The 17,549-nt window shown below is 43.2% G+C and overlaps 1 long non-coding RNA gene across 1 annotated transcript; it reads right to left on the reverse strand.

The window, feature by feature from the left end:
• Window positions 1-725: 725 nt before the first annotated feature.
• On the reverse strand, window positions 726-10,275 carry LOC126012204 (uncharacterized). The gene is made up of 3 exons (XR_007496788.1): window positions 10,109-10,275; window positions 8,729-8,804; window positions 726-815 (listed from the first exon to the last, which is right to left on the reverse strand). It is a non-coding gene; the product is annotated as an uncharacterized LOC126012204 (long non-coding RNA).
• Between the last annotated feature and the right edge of the window lie 7,274 nt (window positions 10,276-17,549).

Here is a 17,549-nt window from a genome sequence, read left to right on the forward strand (position 1 = left end):
CATGAAAGGCAAACGCCTTACCTCCATGCTATCTCTCCGGCCCCTTTTATTCTTTTCTTTTTTTCTTTTTCTTTTTTTTGTCTTTTATTTTTAACAAAATAGTACACTATAACAAATTTCAGATAAACCAAAGAAAACTGTCCTCAGGAAATTCTATTTACAGCTGCCATATCTGGCACCAGAACAATAGTAAGCAGGGGTAGGGTGCTTGCCTGGCTCAATCCTCGGAATCCTGTATCGTCCCCAAGTCCCACCAGGAGTGAACCCTGGGCACAGAACCAGGAGTAAACCTTGAGCACCACTGTGTGTGACCCAAAAATCAAACAAAACCAAAATATAAAACAAAACAAAACATACAACTGCATACCTTGTCTTAAACAGACATTGCTAATCTTCATAATGGGAATTTATCAAAATAATATTAAAGATCACAAATCAAAATACTAAAATCTTAATATTGCTCAAAAGTTATTTTAGCAGCTGGTGAGTTACAGGAGTTAAGCTCATGCCCTACAAGTCACAGAGCCTGATTCAAGTCCCCAAACACTGCCTTGGGCCCTTGTTATTAACCGTAGGTCTGGTTGGTGAAGGATCGTCCACAAGGCCCGATAGGCCTTCTGAGCACCAAGAAGAGGGCTCATAATCCCCCCAAAAATAATATCGATAATCTTACTACCTGAAGAAAAGTATATTTCAAGATCACAAATAATAGCACTATTTCTTACCTTGATTTTGTTCTTCTGAGTGAAAGAATTTCAATTTTACCAACTGATCATTCCATAAAATGTTCTAGACAAAAATAATGCTGGAAATTTCTGTAAGAGATATAAGAAATTTAATGGCATTTATTATTGGTAAGGTCAAAGAATAAAGGAAATCTCACTCCTCATTTTTGAATGAGGAATGTACACCAAAATTATGTTAACATAAATGTTTTTTAAATATTAATAATCAACAAAATTTAGAGAATTTATGATTTCTTAATGGAAGCAGAGAATTTGTTGTTTTTTTTTTGTTTTTTTTTTTTTTTGGTTTTGGGGCCACACCCTGTGATGCTCAGGAGTTACTCCTGGCTATGCGCTCAGAAATCGCTCCTGGCTGTGGGAACATATGGGATGCTGGAGATCAAACCCAGGATGGCCTGGGTCAGCCACGTGCAAGGCAAATGCCCTACCACTGCGCTATGGCTCCAGCTCATGGAATTCTTTATCTTACTCCTGCCACTAGAAGATTAAGAGAAAGCTTGGATAACATTGAAGTATTAAAACTTTTCTATGGAGCAAGGGAGCTACATCTCAGAGTACATTAAGCTTTTCTCTTTTTTTTCCTTTTTTTCTTGGTTTTTGGGTCACACCCAGCGCGGCGCTCAGGGGTTACTCCTAGCTCTACGCTCAAAAATCGCTCCTGGCAGGCTCAGGGGACCATATGGAATGCCAGGATTCGAATCACTGTTTTTCTGCATGCAAGGCAAATGCCTTACCTCCATGCTATCTCTTCGGCCCCATGCATTTAGCTTTTCTAAAGAGGCTAGGACCTCTTAACCAAGATAGAAAATATGAGTCTGGGCCCGGAGAGATAGCACAGTGGTGTTTGCCTTGCAAGCAGCCGATCCAGGACCAAAGGTGGTTGGTTCGAATCCCGGTGTCCCATATGGTCCCCTGTGCCTGCCAGGAGCTATTTCTGAGCAGACAGCCAGGAGTAATCCCTGAGCACCGCCAGGTGTGACCCAAAAACCAAAAATATATATATATATATATATGAGTCTAATAACACTTAGTTTCCAAATCAGCTGATTCATCATAGTGGTGTACTTTCATTTGCAATTACTGTCAGTCAACACATTCCTGGACTTCGGCTGACCTGTGAGAACACAGTCCTCCCACTTTTGTTCTAAGGGGTTAAAACATCTTTGTCAACTGGGGAGAAAATCTACAGGATTTAACCATATTTAGCCCTTTTAGATTTAATACTGTCTCTTTCTCTCTCTCCCTCTCTCTTTCTCTCTGTCTCTCTCTCCCATGTTCAATAGTTCTTATCAAATATATATACATATATATATATATATGCACAGGCTTATTCAATCCTACAGATTTCCACCCACCCCCAAAAAAGTCAAGAAAATAATAAATTCACCAGAATATTTCATTATGATCTGAAAAACTTTCAACAAGTGAGAATGAGGCTAAAACAATATGAAATCTGGGATCAAAGTTACTGTCCTATATCGAAGTTTTAAAAGGAAAACTCAGGAAGGACCAGAAAGACAGTACAGCAGCCCAGGTTTCATCCCTGCCATCCTATATAATTACCATATTTTCTGGCGTATAAGACGACCCTTCAACCCATGAAAAACTTTTTAAACGTCTTAAAAGTAAGTTCTTAAAAATGGGCCGGGAGAGATAGCACAGTGGCGTTTGCCTTGCAAGCAGCTGATCCAGGACCAAAGGTGGTTGGTTCGAATCCCGGTGTCCCATATCATCCCCCGTGCCTACCAGGAGCTATTTCTGAGCAGACAGCCAGGAGTAACCCCTGAGCACTGCCGTGTGTGGCCCAAAAACAAAAACAAAAAAAAGAATTGGCTTCCCAAATGCCTATTAATCAGATTAAAAAACGAAGTTATTGTGTGTCTGGAGAAATAGCGCGTTTATTTAGACACACCACTGTTTCCTCAGCCTCTAGCACAGTCATCTGGAACTAGGAAATACTTGCAGGGGGTCACACCCAGGTTGGCCATGTGCAAGTACCCTACCTATCTCTCCCAAATATCAACCCAAATAAATTGTATTTTTTTTTTCCATTTTCCAGCCAAATACCAATCCAAATAATTTGTATTTTCCAGCCCAATTATTCCCAGATCAGGGATGTGAAAAGTCATATGCTATACAGACAGCTTAGGAGAGAAAGATCCAATCCTGGCCAACGGTACTCTTACAGTGATGCACACATGTACATACATGCATACATAGGATACTCTGTGGATGCATGCACAGAAGCACACACTGATTGAGGGAAAAAAACACACTAATAAACTTAATGTACACTTCTTTGGGATGTGGGAGGAAACCAAATACCATAGGAAAAGTCATGCAATTTCTATCCAGAGAGTAGTCCAGACAAGAATTTTTTTTTCTCAAAAGCATTATAATAAGACATTGAACAAAATGTCTGTTGAGGATCTTCTGTCAGGAAAATGTTGAAGGGGGGGGGGGCTGGATCAGTGGCCCAAGCAGTAGGGCCTTTTTGCTTTGCGCACACTAACCTAGGACAAACCACAGTTCGATCCCCAGGAGTCCCAAATCATCCCCCAAGCCAGAAGCTATTTCTGAGCACATATCCAGGAGCAACCCCTTAGCATTACTGGGTGTGGCCTACAAAGCAAAAAAAAAAAAGTTTGAATAAAAGGAATCATAATCTGGGACTTGGAGTAATAGCACAACAGGTAGGGTATTTGTCTTGCATGCAGCTGACCCAGGTTTGATCCCTAGCATCCCGAAGTAACCCCTGAACATCTCTGGGTGTGGCCCCAAAACAAACAAGCAAACAAAAAGGAGTCATAATCTTGTAGCCACATATATATTCCATTTTGAAAGGACCACTTGACTTAAGGCTTGACTTAACTGAGAGGAATGTGATCCAGTTGGGTTACTGGATTGGTTTATCATCTCCCATGAGGATTAGGATTAAAATAGAGGCTAAAGGAAGTGGAGAATGTTCTATTCTAGGGAAAACAGATGTTAAGATGGACTACGGCCCATGTTTTCAGATATTTTGAAAAACATGTCAATGAAACCCTAAGACATGTCAGGGAAACCAAAAAATAAAAATTACGGAAGGAGGTATAGTTTAGGATGCTAGAAAGGGCTGATTCTCACCAATGGAAATTTCACATGGCTGGCAGAAATGTTACAGAGGCTAATTCCTGGTGCTTTAAGTTATTTTAGTAACTTCTAAGTGCCTTCCAAAACTGAAAGTCAATGACTTTATTATTCATAACCTTTAAAGGCAAGACAGGGCCTGGAGAGCTAGCATTTGCCTTGCAAGAAGCCGATCCAGCACCAAAAGATGTTGGTTCAAATCCCAGTGTCCCATATGGTCCCCCGTGCCTGCCAGGAGCTATTTCTGAGCAGACAGCCAGGAGTATCCCCTGAGCACTGCCAGGTGTGGCCCAAAAAACAAAAAAAAAAAAAAAAAAAAAAAAAAATCTCCTTATACAGCATGAAGGAAGGGTCATAATTCTGACTTTAATAGTGACTATCATTAAACCACTTGGAAAAGGACTGGAGAGATGGCAGTGAGGTAGGGCGTTTGCCTTGCATGCAGAAGGACGGTGGTTCGAATCCTGCCATCCCATATGGTCCCTCGAGCCTTCCAGGAGCGATTTCTGAGCGTAGAGCCAGGAGTAACCCTTGAATGCTGCCAGGTGTGACCCAAAAGAAACAAAAACAAAACAAAAAAATTAAAATATTTAAAATTTAAAAAATTTAAACCACTTGGAAAAGATGGAGGACCACCTCCTTACAAAGGTCACCAAATCAGTGACAAAAACAGGGAGCTGAGAATGTATTTAACTCAGAATGTATTCAATAAAAACAAAAATAATATCATTTTTATTCATTTAAAGAAAGAAAGTACTTAATGCTGAAGTAAAAGTCAAGCATATATACATAGAGAGAGAGGAAGCCTCATACCCCAATCCTGGGGGAGTTGGGGAACACAGGTTTAGAAGCAATGCCAACACAGAAAATAATTCACACTAAGTTAGGAAGATAAAACAGGTTCAGGAACTTCCATCATAAGCTGTCAGCAAGCTGGCAAAAGGGCACTGGCAGGCAGAGAGGTAAGCTGTGGGGCCAAAACCAGAAAAAGTGAGTCTCTCTCACTTGGGGTCTTTATTGGGAAGAGTAGGACCATCCTCATGAGTGAAGAACAGGTAGGGATAGGAGGCCAATCCAGAGGTTCTACCCACCCAGATCAAGAAGATATAACACCTAATGTTGTGATGAGGATGTTCAATGAGTTCAAAGAAACGATAGCACAGGTAATCAGCAAAGCACAGAAATTAGAAGACTCAAAATGAAAAAAGTTACTACAGTCAGAAATAAGAAATAAAGGACATGGTAGATGATATTAAAAAGACAATGAAGGGGGTCAAAGAGATAGAATGGAGGTCCTCCTGAGCATAGAGTCAGGAGTAACCCCTGAACGCTGCCGGGTATGAGCCAAAAACCAAAAAAAAAAAAAAAAAAAAAAGACAACAAAGGGGTTGGAAAGTATAGCAAGGAGAGTGCTTGCCTTGTATAGACAACCTGGGTTCTCCCAGGATCCTGTATGATCCGCAGGAATAATTCCCACAGGCAGAGCAAGGAGTAAACCCTGGAAATCGCAGGGTATAGCCCAAAACAAACACTAACAACAATAACTAAATAAATAATCTAGAAACTCTGAATAGCAGAATAACAGAAGCTGAGCAAAAGATTAAAGACCTTCAACAAGAGAAGAAAGAAACTACTAGGAATAGCAAAAGGTGGAAACTAGTTTGAAAAGAAGTGAACAGCATATCAAAAAACTATGAAGTTCAAAAGGAACAATTTAAGAATCATCAGAATCCCTGAAGAACATAAAGGCAAATGTGATGAAAAAACAATAAAGAAATCATTGGTAAGAATTTACCAAAACTAGGGGCCGGAGACATAGCACAATGGTAGGGAGTTTGGTGGTTCGAATCCCAGCATCCCATATGATCCCCCATGCCTGCCGGGGTGATTCCTGAGTGTAGAGCTAGGAGTAACCCCTGAGCATCGCCAGGTGTGACTTAAAAAAAAAAAAAAGAAAGAATTTACCAAAACTAGGGGCCGGACAGTGGCACAATGCACACAACTGACGTAGGACAGACCGCAGTTCAATTCCCCATGCATCCCATATGGTCCCCCAAGCTAGGAGAGATTTCTGAGCACATAGCAAGGAGTAACCCCTAAGTGTTACCAGGTGTGGTCCAAAAACCAAAAACCAAAAAAAAAAAAAAATTTATCAAAACTAAGGATTGACCGAGATCCCAGAGGTCCTAAAGGTCCCAGCAAAAATAGAAGCCAGCTACTTCAAGTCACATTGTTTTCAAAATTGCAAAATCCAAACACAGAGACAAAATATTGAAAGCAGAAAGCTCAAAAAAAAGGAAGTTACATTCAAAGGGAAGACCATAAGATGTACAGCAGAGCTAACAAATGGAACCCTGTGAGCCAGGAGGATGAAGTATGGAAGGATCTAATTAAAAAACTCAACAAAATGAACAGATCATCAAGAATACTTTATTCACGGAGCAGGAGAGATAGCACAGTGGTAGGGCGTTTGCCTTGCACACTGCTGACCCAGAATGAACCTGGATTTGATCCCTGACAACCCATATGGTTCCTCCAAGCCAGGAGCAATTTCTGAGCGCCTAGCCAGTAGTAACTCCTGAGCGTTACTGGGTGTGGCCCAAAAATAAAAACCAAAAAAAGAATACCTAGCTAGATTCTTATTCAAATGTGTAGAAACAATACAGAATTTCACAAAAAAGCAATAACTTAGAGAATACATAGCCATGAAACCAGTTTTTCAAAAGAGCATTAAAGAGCTTCTCTAGTAAAGTGATATACCCATTTGGTAACAATATTACAAATAGTATAATATGGGCCCAGAGAGATAGTACAGCGGCGTTTGCCTTGCAAGCAGACGATCCAGGACCAAAGGTGGTTGGTTCGAATCCCGGTGTCCCACATGGTCCCCCGTGCCTGCTAGGAGCTATTTCTGAGCAGACAGCCAGGAGTAACCCCTAAGTACCACCGGGTGTGACCCAAAACAAAACAAAACAAACAAAAAAAAGTATAATATTATAAGCTCTGCTTATGAGGAGGAGGAGGAAGGGGGTAGAGGAAGGCAGAAGGAGGGTGAGAGGTAACTAACGACACTGGGAGTAGGAAGAAATGGGTGTTGGACATTGTATGATTGAAACTCAATCATGAACAACTTTGTAACTATATCTAACAATAATCCAATTTTTAAAAATCATAAAAAAAAAAGCTTCTTTAAAGAACAGGACAAAACTTCCCAATATGTGGTATGAGTTTACTACAGTAAGAAAAAAATATTCGGGGGCCGGGCGGTGGCGCTAGAGGTTAGGTGCCTGCCTTGCCAGTGCTAGCCTAGGACGGACCGCGGTTCGATCCCCCGGTGTCCCATATTGTCCCCCAAGCCAGGAGCGACTTCTGAGCGCATAGCCAGGAGTAACCCCTGAGCGTCACTGGGTGTGGCCCAAAAACAAAAAAAAAAAAGAAAAGAAAAAAATATTCACTCCTAGTTTTACTAAGTGATTTCATACGTTTTCAATGGCGAATCAATATCTTTTTATATTGATTAAAATTGCTTACTTAGTGATCAGTTATCACTAATTGACTTTTATTGATTTACTTTCTGATAATTCCATTTGCCACTCCTTTAAGTTTTGTTGGAACAAGCAATATGAAGTAAAGCTGATATTTGCTGATCGTAGAGGAGGCAGTAGAGAACCTGGGGACATTGTTAGAGGCAGGGAGGGGGACACTGGTGGTGGGACTGGTGGGACTGGAACATTGTGTTCCTGAAACAACTCATTATGAACAGTTTTGTAAATTGCATGTCTTGATAAAAATTAAAAGAACACGAAAATGAGAAGTATGATTGATCTGGTCATTATAGAGCTGTGAAAGGGATATGGGCATTTCCTAAAATGAGATTCTCCTTATATTATTCAATCATGGAGTGAAGCTCAGTGGATATTGAGCACACAGAGAAAGTAAATCACTTGAATGGGAAAGAAAAAAATATCTATGGATACTGTAGTATATTCATAGGGTAAATGTTGCAATACTGCCCTTGATGGGGTTGACTGAGGAATGGAGGATGAGGTCTTTCTCCTCCAGCTCAGAGCACGCGTCTGCCACCCTGTTCAGCCGGAGGTTCTAAGGTGAAGGCAGCAGGTAAAAGGCTAGCAGGCAGTCAGGCTTGTGAAAATATCAGCTTTATTCGGAGGACAAGACTGAAGCCAAAAGCCTCAGCATCAGTTCCAGCCAAAAAGCAGCCCGCCTTCCACAGACCCTTGCTTTTATACCCCAGAATCAGGTACCACCCAATGGTAGGAGCAGAATCAGGTACCACCCTAGGGTAGGGCACAATCACCGATCAGGGTAGGGTCAGTAACATAATAATCTCATTGAAATGTTTACATACACAACATGTAAATAAGGTTGAAACTGACGTGAAGTTGAATATGAATCTTAAATATACTATTTCCTGAAAACTCGGGATTTTTTTTTTTTTTTTTTTGGTTTTTGGGCCACACCCAGTGACGCTCAGGGGTTACTCCTGGCTATGTGCTCAGAAGTTGCTCCTGGCTTGGGGGACCATATGGGACACCGGGGGATCGAACCGCGGTCCGTCCAGGGCTAGCGCAGGCAAGGCAGGCACCTTACCTTTAGCGCCACCGCCCGGCCCCTAACTCGGGATTTTTAATAATCATAAATATATGTAGACATATATTCCAAACCAAAAAAGCTTAACTCTTGCAATTCCTCAAACTGTTTGGAAATGAAACATGCTAAATTATATAACAAAATTGATAGCTATGTCAATAAGCCTAAAATCTGTTGACAAGATTTTATGGTCTTTCTTAACCAATCAGGATATTTTTTTAATTAAAATATGATAAAATTACCTGTAGATTTTCAGATGAGACTAAAACAGACTGAAGAATTTTGCTGTTTTCCTTATCCCATGCTTTCAATGATTTGCTGTAAATCACCAAACAAAAAATAGCATTTAAGTCATAACATATCGACATTGATTGCTACGCATCTAACGTCAATGTTCTATACCTTGTAAGCCGCTATAACAACAATTATTACGTATAAAAATCATTCCGGGCCCGGAGAGATAGCACAGCGGCGTTTGCCTTGCAAGCAGCCGATCCAGGACCAAAGGTGGTTGGTTCGAATCCCGGTGTCCCATATGGTCCCCCGTGCCTGCCAGGAGCTATTTCTGAGCAGACAGACAGCCAGGAGTAACCCCTGAGCACCGCCGGGTGTGGCCCAAAAACCAAGAGAAAAAAAAATCATTCCATATCAAAAGGGAAAACCTTGATCCTTTTCCCACTTTACTGGGCAATTATCTGATGCACTGATCTGCCTTTTCTGATGGCAGATCTGTTTTACATCTCTCTTACCTAGTTCTCCTCTGCAGGTTCAGTCTGTGTTTCTATCCGACACGGAGACACAACTGAAAGCAGAAAATCAGCTAATCTACCTTGGCCTGGAGAAAGCTGAAAAGCAAACTGTTGCTCCCTATTGAAGACCGCACACTTGCCCCCACGAAATGACAAGGAGAGTTGGGGACGACGTGGTGTGATCACTGGCAGACACCCCTGAAGGCACCGACACACTAGGTGCAAAATACACAAAGAAGACGGGGCCTTAGGCACAGGGTAAGGGGCGCCCCGCAAGAGTCCGCCAGATCAGGGCACCGCCGGACGTGGCCCAAACCCCACCACCGCCTGGCCAGGCGCCCTCCTGGATCGGGTCGGGCTGTGGGTGCCCGAGGTTCGCTCTTTGGCTCCGTTCCACTCCGGCATTCTCCTTCCGAACGCCTAGAAGACGCCTCAAGGTTGCCTGGAGAGGGGGGGATCCCCCCCGAGCGAGACCTTCCTCCCTTCCCTCCAGGAGAGCCTCCACATCAGGCTCCGGCCACCCACCCCAGGCCTACTCGGAGCCCATCACCGGCCCCCACGCGACCCCGTCGCCTCGCTCCGGCACCCCCGGGGACCCCCGACTTGCGTGGCCAGCGGCGCGCGGGGGGACGGGGAGGCGAGATCCCCACGCGGGGTGGGCCGGGCCGGTGCAGCGCAGGCAGACAGGCAGCCTGCAGCCTCGCAATCGCGGCCTGGGCCCGCTGCAGCCCCCTGAGCCCCAAAAAATGCCCACCCCGGGCGGGGCGCTCGGACCCCGCTCATCCTGGGCCGCCACCGCCCGGATCGCGCTCCCCGGATCGCGCCCAGGCCTGGATCACGACTTTGGTTCCCCCGCCGCCCGCTCTGACCTACCTAGCGCCCTCGCACCCGGCCCCGACCCGGGCTGGCAGCCGGCGACGAGCCCACCCGCGCGCCCACGCGCCTCCCGCAGCCCGCACGCAGAGCCGGGCGCGCGCGAACCCTGCGCCTGGCCGGGGGCCCCCAGCTCTGCGCACGCAAGCGCAGCTCGCCGCTCAGCCTGGGGTCTCGCCGGGAACAGGTTGGCCTACCAGGGCTCCCAATATGGTGCTCTGGACCCGCAAGGCTGACCAGGATTAGATCACCGCATGGAGTGCGCGGCTAGGATGCTCGCCTGGCACTTGTCCAACCTGGCTCCATGTGGTCTGGTCCCCTGGAGTGGTTCCCCCTGCGCTAGGAGTCGCTCCTGAGCACAGAGCCAGGGGACCCACAGTACCACCCGGTGTGGCCCCAAACCAACCAAGCAAACAAGCAAACAAAAAGCCAGAGCGATAGCACAGCAGGCTGGGTATTGGCCTTGCAAGAGGCATACCGGGTTTGACCCCAGGCATATCCCCCGAGGCTGCCAGGAGTAAATTCTCAAAGCAGAGCCTGGAGTAATCCCTAAACTCCGCTGGGTGTGGCACCCCAAAAAATGCCACTTCAAGTTAGAATTCAATGAAGGGTTTAAGCTTTGTCCTAATTGCCTGATTGGCCAGTTCAAGCTTTGTAAATACAGAGCCTCAAGGAAGTCCTGAAGGACTTACTTAAAATTCGCAAGTATCTATTGTTGGGGGTAGGAGGAGCACAAGGAACCTTGGGGAAAAAAGTACATTTGTGCACTCAGAAAAATTAGAATTCTTCTAGAATAGGTTTAGAATGGTTAGATTCCACTGGTCTGATATGTAAACAGGTGTCCTGAACTCTCCAGAAATGCTCTAAACGTCTCCTTGGTCTGAGACAGAAGTTCCCAATATATTTTTTACATACCTCCCCATTTCAGAGTAAAAAAAAACAAAAACAAAAACAAAACAAAACTGTGCTCCCCTGAAGTCTCCCTACTTTATACAAACAAACAGAAAACACCCGAATGAGCAATTGGTTCTAAAGCTACCCCCAATCTCCCCCAACCCCCCCACACACACACACAAATACACTTCTTTCTATTTCTCAAGTGGCCGAGACTCTCTAAACCCAACTTTGAGAAAACTGAGCCTTGAACAAATGTCTCTGCCAAGCCAAATTAGTAGAAACCGGTTCTTTCTGAGTGCAGAGTGTGGCTTTTTTAGGTGCCTGAGCTGGTTTTGGTGTGGTGTCGTTTATTTTCAGCTCTTTTCAAAAACAGAAGTGAAATACTCCCATTTGAAAACATTTCCCCTTGGCGCCTGTATAAATATGTAAAAATTTGAAAATAGTTCAGTAACATCCTTTATTCATTTCTCCATGACAATGACTTGACATTTTGTCATTATAGCTCTCTTTCTCTCACTCACTTCTGTCACTACCCTCCTTTCTCTTATCTTCCTCTCTTTCTCTAATACTTCAACCTGAATTCTTCTAAAAAGATAAAAAGAACATCCTTTCATTGCAGTGAATGCTCACTAACCCTGGGCCTTTGGGACTAATGTGTAATAGCTCACCAATCATCAGATTGTCTTATTGTTACAAATTTTATTTAATGACACTTTATTTCACAGTTCAAGTAGGTATGTAGCTATGGGTAGGTAGCTCATCACTACATATAAATAAGAGTTCAAATGACCAATGGGATATTAGCTATTTGCCCATACCTACTACTCAATTCCACAGTAAAACAGTGGGGGGGGGGGAATTACCAATAGAAAAAAATAAATGATAAAACAGTGGGGTGTGGGGATTTTTTACCACACCCTGTGGGGCTTAGAACTATTCCTGACTCACCTTGGGAATGACCCCTGGCAGTTCTCAGGAGACCATAGCAGTGCTTGGGATTGAATCAGGGTCAGTTGAAGCTGCCCCATGTAAACAAGTATTTGAACTCCTGTGCTGTGCCTCTAGTTCCCTGATATTTCTTCTATACAACCACTAAAGAGGAACTCAATCAGATACAAGGAACTTAATGTTGACATGGTTGAGAGATTAGTTTCAATAGAAAGTGCTATAACGTAAAGTATTCTGTGCTGTTAAGAAAGAGAGCAGATTTGGTGGAGTGGAAGAGAAACTGAGGACATTGGTGAAGGAAAGGTCACCCTGGTGATGGGATTGGTGTTGGAACTGAGACAACTGTACTATGAGCAATTTTGTTAGTCAAGGTGTTTAAATAAAGTTTTGCCGGAGAGATAGCATGGAGGTAAGGCATTTTGCCTTTCATGCAGGACAGTGGTTCGAATTCCAGCATCTCATATGGTCCCCCGAGCCTGCCAGGAGCGATTTCTGAACTAGGGCCAAGAGGAACCCCTGAGCGCTGCTGGGTGTTACCCAAAAATTAAAAAAAAAAAAAAAAAGTTTCCCCTCAAAGTGCTATTGCTCTTCTTGACTCATCTGAGTCTCTCTGAAGAAGTTAGGGAGTCAAGACTAGTTTGAGTCTAGGCATTGAGACTAGTTATAGGGCCGGAGAGAAATCACAGTGGAAAGGCATTTGCCTTGCACGGGGCCAACAAACAACAGACCCCAGTTCGAATCCCAGGATCCTATATGGTCCCCCAAGTCTGCCAAAAGCAACTTCTGAGCGCAGAGCCAGGAGTAACTCCTGAGCGCCACCGGGTGTAATCCAAAAAATAAATAAAGAAAAAACTATTTAGAGTCAGTAAATTAGAACTAGTTAGAGTGGGGGGGGGGTAGGGCTAATTAAAGTTAGCCAAAAGAATACTCTATCAGGATACTAAAGTCCCACCCAAAAATAAATAAATAAATAAATAAAGTCCCACCAGCCCCACATGGCACCTGTCAAACTATCCCTGATCTACATGGCCTGAGAACTAATCCCCATCACCCAGGTTATTGGGTAGATTCAGCATCAGGCAGGAGCAAGGGATTGCACAGGCACTTGCAGCAGGAAAGTCTTAGTAAGAAAAGGAAAGTCTGTCTTGAAATCTCTCTAGGTTCATACTTTATGCTTACAAAAAAAGAATTTCATGAGGAGATAGTGAAGTAAAAATTATTTAGGAATGAGAGAGAGAGAGAGAGAGAGAGAGAGAGAGAGAGAGAGAGAGAGAGAGAGAGAGAGAGAGAGAGAGAGAAGAGAGACTTAAGAGAACAAGGCCGGAGGGGAGAGATAGGAGTACACATCACAGGTAGGAATGCCAGCCACCATCCCTCAGAATAAGTGCCCTGCTTACTTTTGCTTACTTTATACAGGACATTCCCAAAATGTCCCCTTGTGGAACTTTCTAGGTAGAAAAATCAGTTGCTAGGGCTGGAGAGATATAGCACAGTGATAGGGCATTTGCCTTGCACACAGCCGATTCAGGAGGGACAGTGGTTCAAATCTGACATCCCATATGGTCTCCTGAGCCTGCCAGGGGTGATTTCTGAGCTCAGAGCCAGGATCAACCCCTGAGCACTGCCGGGTTTGACTCAGAAACCAAAAGAAAAAAAGAAATAGAAAAATCAGTTGCTATGGCACTGTAAGGAGAAAGAGCTTGGAACTTTTGGTCACCCTTCAGATCTTTATCACAGACTTTTCTTTAACTTTTTTGTTTGTTTTCTTTTTAGTATGCCTTTGAAAGAAGACATGGTGCTATATTATTTTGCTGGTGCATTGGGGGGGGTGTGAAAATGTCAGGCTCCATTCTCTCTGTGCCCTGGTTTTGACCTGAGCTACTATCCCAGGCAAGACGTTTTCTTGTAGGTCTTTGTATCAAGCAGAACCGAAACAGGTGTAGTTAAGGAAAAAAAGAAAACAGATACAAACCCCCCCCCAAAATATTTATATACTCATATATAAAGGAAAAATTAAAATAAGTTTAAACAAATTACGGGAACTAAGAGATGTAGGAGACTACCTTACATTTGGGGATAAAGTGATTAAGAGGTAGTATTATATAGGTCTTAAATTTATAAAAGAATTATAGGCTTCCTCATTGTCTTTTGAAATATTCTTGTGGGGTGTGGGATCCAGGGCACATTTTCATCACACACCCTGGTCTTCTTGAGATTGAGAAAAAATTTGCGGCAAAAAGGGCGTGGGTAGAATTCTTGCACTGTAGATCCTTCTGGGGCTGAGTCCGGTATCAAACAACAGTTCACATTTGGGAGGGGTTTATCATAGACGTTTGTTCTTGTTGGGAACAAAGAGGGTCCATCCAGAGAGGGTCCAACCAGCTTTCTCCAGGCCAAACTTGGCACCAATTAGAGTCTGATGAGACCTCAGTTCCTGTGTTCACAAAGTGGACCCAGCCATATGTTTTTTATATACTTTGGGGCAAGTGAGATATAATATAACTTTTTGTTTGTTTCTGGACCACATCAGTGATACTCAGGGGTGACTCTTGCTCTACACTCAGAAATTACTCTTAGAAGTGCTCAGGGATTCATATAGGATGCCAGGGACCAAACCCGGATCAGCCACATTACAAGGTAAAAACCTTACCCATTGTACTATGCCCAGTATGTTTTCTTTAAAACCCATCGTGGGAAGCTGGAGCAATAGCACAGCAGTAAGACATTTGCCTTTCAAGTGGCCAACAAAGGATGGACCCTGGTTTGAGTCCTGGTCCCCCGAACCTGCCAAGAGCGATTTAGAGTGCAAAGCCAGAAGTAACATCTGAAGTCTTACGGGTGTGACCCAAAAACAAACAAACAAAAAATCAGCTAAAACCCATCTAGGTTTTATTATTTCTCTAGAACTCATTGCCAACCTCTAAGTCCAACAACACAGGGTTCTGTTTAAGTCTAATTTTCTTTTATTTAATTCTTTCTGTTTTGATTTTTTGTCTACCTCCTGCATGTCCTTTAAGCTTAAAAGGATCATTGACAGATTTGATTCAATGGCCAGAAACTTTCTTTGTTAGATGCCTTTCACATTGTTTTCCATCAGGAAGGACGTAATATTAAATGTTAAACACATATCAATTTTAAATATTTAGTTTTCAGTATCAATTATAATTGAAATCGGAATGGTCCTCCAGATTTCTCTATTATAGGACCACTTTTTATCTTAAGGTTTAAAGGTAATCTATGGAACAGAAACTTTGAAATTCTATTTTTTGTTATTGTTGTTGTCTTGGGCCATACACTGTGGTGTTCAGGCTTGCCCTCAGGGATTTCTCCTGGGGGACTAAGATGACATCTAATAAATTCTTACAATTTTGGGGGACACACCCAGCGGTGCTCAGGAGTTACTCCTGGCTCTGCACTTAGAAATCTGCCCTGGCAGACTGGGGGACATATGGGATACCAGGAATAGAACCCAGTCCCTCCCGGGTCAGCTGCATGCAAGGCAAATGCCCCACTGCTGTGTTATCTCTTTGACCCCAAATTCTTTTTTTTTTGTTGTTGTTTGTTTTTGGGCCACACCCAGTGACGCTCAGGGATTACTCCTGGCTATGCGCTCAGAAGTCGCTCCTGGCTTGGGGGACCATATGGAAAACCGGGGGATCGAACCGCGGTCCGTCCAAGGCTAGCGCAGGCAAGGCAGGCACCTTACCTCTAGCGCCACCGCCTGGCCCCCATCGACCCCAAATTCTCACACTATGATTTAAAAAAAAAAAAAGGAGTATTTTCCTACTTATAGCCGGGCAGATATAATCTAAATATCTATGATAATTAAAGAAACAAATCATGAACAAACATTTATAAAAATAACTAAACTATACACAACAAAAAAGGAAAACAGCCCTTTATAGCTATAATCTCTCTGAACATCAATGGACTAGAATCTCCCAATAAAAGGCATAGTGTGGTCAGATGGATCAGGAAAGAAAATCCACCTACCTGCTGTTTATAGAAAAACACTTAAACTTGGGCCCGGAAAAATAGCACAGCGGCGTTTGTCTTGCAAGCAGCCGATCCAGGACCTAAGGTGGTTGGTTCGAATCCCAGTGTCCCACATGGTCCCCCGTGCCTGCCAGGAGCTATTTCTGAGCAGACAGCCAGGAGTAGCCCCTGAGCACCACCGGGTGTGGCCCAAAAACAAAACAAAACAAAAAACACCTAAACTTCTAGGATATGTAGGGAGCCCCTTAAGAACAGGCAGAAAACGCAGGGCTGAAATGCAGGGCCTTGTGACAGGCAAAGAATTTTGCTAAAAGCAGGCAGCTTTGAGAATAAATGTAAACTTTTAAGATTTAAGGCTTGTAAGGCACAGAAAGGCAACAAGCAGAGAGCTATGCTAAAAGCAAGCAGCCTTAAGGAATAAATAAACATTTAAGATTTAAGGTTTGTGGGGCCGGCGAGGTGGCACTAGAGGTAAGGTGTCTGCCTTGAAAGCGCTAGCCAAGGAAGGATGGCGGTTCAATTCCCCGGCATCCCATATGGTCCCCCCAAGCCAGGGGCAATTTCTGAGCACTTAGCCAGGAGTAACCCCTGAGCATCAAACGAGTATGGCCTGAAAAACCAAAAAAAAAAAAAATTTAAGGTTTGTACAGAAACAAAGAAAGCACAGAATTTTGGTCCTGTGAAACTGAGTCTAAAATTATGAGTTCTGTCATCTGTACATTCCAACCTGCCTAAGATGGGTTCCATTATCAGTACATCCCTGACCTGATGGAGACAGATACCATTAGCTGTACATTCCATCCTAATTGCTGATGGGTCCTGTTATCTGGACAATATGGTCTGTTCTATGTACATTTTCTATTGACATATCTACGAACAGAATTGTGCCCACACAAAAATGTATATAAGCCAGGCCTTGAGTTTCAATAAATGAAATTGGATTCAGATTTGGCTAGAATCCTTTTTCCACTTTTGTCTGTCTTTGTCTGTCTCCGTGTCTGTCTTTGTCTTTATGTTGGCATCTCCCTCCAAGAAAGAATAACCACATCTTAACTGGTGTCCCTGCAGAAAAGGGCACCCACGGGATAAATACAGGTTCAGAGTGAAGGAAGAAAAACAATCATACAAGTCAATGTTAGATAGGAAAAAAAAAAAAAGCTGGGACAGCCATACTTATATCAGACCTATTAGCATTCAACCAAAGAAAGTAATTGAAGACAGAGATAAACACTACTTATTGAATAAGAGAATAATAAAGCAAGAAGAGCTAACTACTATTAAAATCTATGCTTAAATGAAATACCAGAAAACTTTATAAAGTCTGTGCTCACTAAAGATACACAAAATTAGTGAGAGACCTCAACACTCCACTTTCACCACTAGATAGATCAACCAGACAAACTATTAGTAAAGATTCAAGAGCCCTAAATGTGTAGTTAGAAGAACTAGGATTAATGAACATATACAGGAATATTCATCCCCACAAAAGCCAAGTACATATTCTTCTCTAATGCTCCTGGAATGTTCTCTAGGATAGATCACATACTAGTACATAACTCAAATATACATAAATTTACAAATATAGAAATCATACAAAGCA

The sequence above is a fragment of the Suncus etruscus genome, chromosome 6 (assembly GCF_024139225.1).
Source record: "Suncus etruscus isolate mSunEtr1 chromosome 6, mSunEtr1.pri.cur, whole genome shotgun sequence".
In the NCBI taxonomy this organism is placed as follows: domain Eukaryota; kingdom Metazoa; phylum Chordata; class Mammalia; order Eulipotyphla; family Soricidae; genus Suncus; species Suncus etruscus.